Consider the following 3,288-nt stretch of genomic DNA (forward strand, 5'->3'; position numbering starts at 1 on the left):
TTGAGACCGATCACATCCTGCCAGTGTAACACGTGTTTGTTTGTGTGTGTGTGTGTGTGCCTACTCTGTGCTAGCCTCAGAGTCTCGGAGAGGGATGCGTTCACAAGTCATTAAATGGACTTAATGACATTTCACGAGGCCAAAGGCAAGACGAGGATCTTTCCACTCTGACCGAATCAGTGTCACCTCTCTAGCTTTGTTCCGTACATCAGTGTGTGGGTCCGCCGCTCACTGCCACACTTTACATCGACGTGGCTCAAAAACAGCTTTTCTTGCTCATGGGTTGACCTCTCGCCCTTGATGAATGTGTTCCCCTTGCAGGGTGTGAGTTCACTGCTGAATAGCCAGTTTTTGTTATTCTGTTCTACAGCGTATAACTGGACTTTGAGGTAGGGGTCCCCACACATTACAGGATTCAAGTGCATTTGACCTTTGCAGAGAACAATTGTGAAAGTTATTTCATTGTTATGGCCTCTTTGATGCTGTGAGAAGTGTGTGTGTATGTGAGCCCCTCCTGTGTTTTCAGTTGTTTTCTGGTATCTCAGAGGCATGACGGATGCTCTTGTAGGGCGTTCCGTCTTGGGTGGACCTTCTGTGTGTGTGTGTGTGTTCTCTTTTGCCTTGTAGCTTATCCATCAGACAGACAATAAAATAATACACAGCTGACATTACGGTCTGTGATCATCCCTTTTAAACCAAAAATACCTAACCCTGGTGGGGTTACGATGTAATACAATTCATTAGAACATGTTTATCAATGTTAAACGATGACAACATAGCATTACCGATGCACACATACATTAGTATGTTATACATGTCAATATGTATCGACAAATGAATCCTCGCTGTTGTTCTTCCTCGTCGTTCAGAAAGCCCAATACTGCTGCTGATGATCTGGGAATGAAAGTGATGGGAATTTCAGCCCTCTGTCATTAAATTCCCATGTGTAGAATACTGATTCCTGTAGTGTATGTGTGTGTGTGTTATTTAGTGAGGGTGAAGCCAGGGCTTGCTTTCATCTCATGCTGATTTCAGTCTAATTAAATTTGGCACGTGGGGAGATGGATGGATCAGTCCTGTCTAATACATGCTTCTCTGTCTGTCCCAAACATGGCATTATCCAGGGGGAAATCCATTAGCTGCAGGCTATTCAGAGCCAGATCTCTCTCTCTATCTCCACTCTTCTCCACCACAACCCTGGTCTCTCAACTAATACTACTGGGTCGTCAATATCTGCCCATGCTACAAAGGAAGTGTAAGGCTAAGCTTTCCCTCCAAAAATTTGACTTTTATCCGCAAACCATACGCCTAATGTGAAACTTAACTCTTAAGAGTGTGTTTGTGTGTATTCCCCTTTTCCATGATGGGAGGAATTTATGACAATACCTGCTGAAACCCTCTCCATATTAGCTGATACTTCAGATGATCATCCAGTACATCTGGTGAAAGCCAGATTACAACAAAATAACATGTCAGATAGCTGATATTCCATCAATCACCATACTCCCCTATTTGACCTAGAGTTTATGTGTATGTATTGATATATAGGCTATGTGTGCCTTTAAAAATGTTTTGATGTAGTCCTGTTCTTGTCTATTAATGTTCTGTATTATGTAATGTTTCATGTTCTGTGTGGACCCCAGGAAGAGTAGCTGCTGCTTTTGCAACAGCTAATGGGGATCCTAATAAAATACCAAATACGAATACTCTCCTGCTCAAAGGAATGCCAGCTCTTGCAGAAGCAGGGAAATAAAAATGTGACTAAAACAGGTTTAGATTTTGCCCCATTTGTGAATCTACAGAGTAGTGCAGCAATGCCAAAAGGTAGCAATGCCTAAATGACCAAAAGGTCAAATGTAAGCAAAGATGCTACCTTATAAGATGTTGACAATACTGTCAGGACATACATAGTGAAATGAATTCTCTGCTAATATGTAGAAATAAATACACCCCATTCAATTATGCTGTAAAACACAAAGGTAACTGTATTCCAAATCAATACACATGAAATAGCTGTATGATGTACGCCATTTATGATAACATGGCTTTTTGTTCATGTTTATGTGATGTGAATGAAGCTGATTCAAAACAATGATACGAAACAAATAATATACTTTTGATGACAGACACGAAACTGATTTGCAGATACAGTTTTTAATGTATCACAACAATGAGCAACAAACATACTTGATGAACTATTTCCAGAAGTTGTTCAAATACCATCTACAATAAACGTCATTTCAACTATGACAACAGGTCTGTGACAAAAATAAAAAATAAAAGTTTCAAAACCATGTTATTACCGGTGTAACGGTACAGTTGAGACCTCAAACATTACAGTAACAAAAACTAATGAGACTACTCTCTATATATAAAACATCAATAACATTTTTGGTTTAGTTTATTTAAAGTTTTAGCCATAGGGGCTTCTTCTTAGTAAACCCTCAGGATGCATTTCCTATGTAACCAGGACGTAGAGTACATATTGTGTAGGATATGATTGCGCCGTGAAAATCCCTTTTGACATCCAGAAGAAAACAATCCCAATATCAACCTTTTGAAGGCTGTCCTCTCTTTAGCATGACACAATCCATCCGTTTTAAACAGTTTTTTTAAATTCTTTCTTTCTTTTTGGCTGCTGTGCAGTTGCAACATTTATATACAGTTCGTTATGTTATCGGACCATCCTTTTGGTTGTTGATTTGTTAGCTTTTACCAGTCCTTTAGTGTGGGAAGCATTGTGTTTGCTGCTAACATCTTAGCACGTGATGCTAGCTGACAGTTCAGTCTGGCAATGCTTTAGCCACATTGAGGGGAAAGGCAAGAAGCCAGGTTGTGAAAGCCTTTGGGATCAGGACAGTCGTTGGTGTTTGTACAATGGCAGGATTGCACCTATAGGGCGGCCAGGACGTCTCTTATGAAACACAATCGTAAAAGTGTCTTCAGGATCAAAGTAAATGTTAAAATACTAAAAATCCAAATCAGAACATTTAAAAAGTTTCACACAAAAAAGAGAATTAAAAACTGTGACATTTTGCATGTTAAACTTTGAACGAAAAAACAAAAACACCTGTACTATAATAAAACGTAAGAGGAAATGTTACTGGATTTCATCGTTTGAAACAATAACTAAGCATGATTTGATTTTAACCTGTCAAACAGTTGCATTACATGCTACTTGTTCATCTCAGAATAGGAAATACCAAAAGCAATACAGTTTTGCATTTCTTCATATTAATAAATTTGTACCATGCACAGCCAACTACGAATATGTACAACAGCTTAGCT

General features: G+C 39.1%; 1 protein-coding gene across 1 annotated transcript in view; it reads right to left on the reverse strand.

The window, feature by feature from the left end:
* Nucleotides 1-2,135: 2,135 nt before the first annotated feature.
* Nucleotides 2,136-3,288, reverse strand: part of zfhx4 (zinc finger homeobox 4) — a gene marked incomplete at its 5' end in the record, with an annotated part of 16,796 nt that continues 15,643 nt past the window's right edge. Inside the window, one exon of the mRNA XM_084152125.1 lies at nt 2,136-3,288. This exon is cut by the window's right edge and continues 3,349 nt beyond it.

This window comes from Coregonus lavaretus (genome assembly GCF_964263955.1).
Source record: "Coregonus lavaretus genome assembly, chromosome: 34".
Taxonomy (NCBI): domain Eukaryota; kingdom Metazoa; phylum Chordata; class Actinopteri; order Salmoniformes; family Salmonidae; genus Coregonus; species Coregonus lavaretus.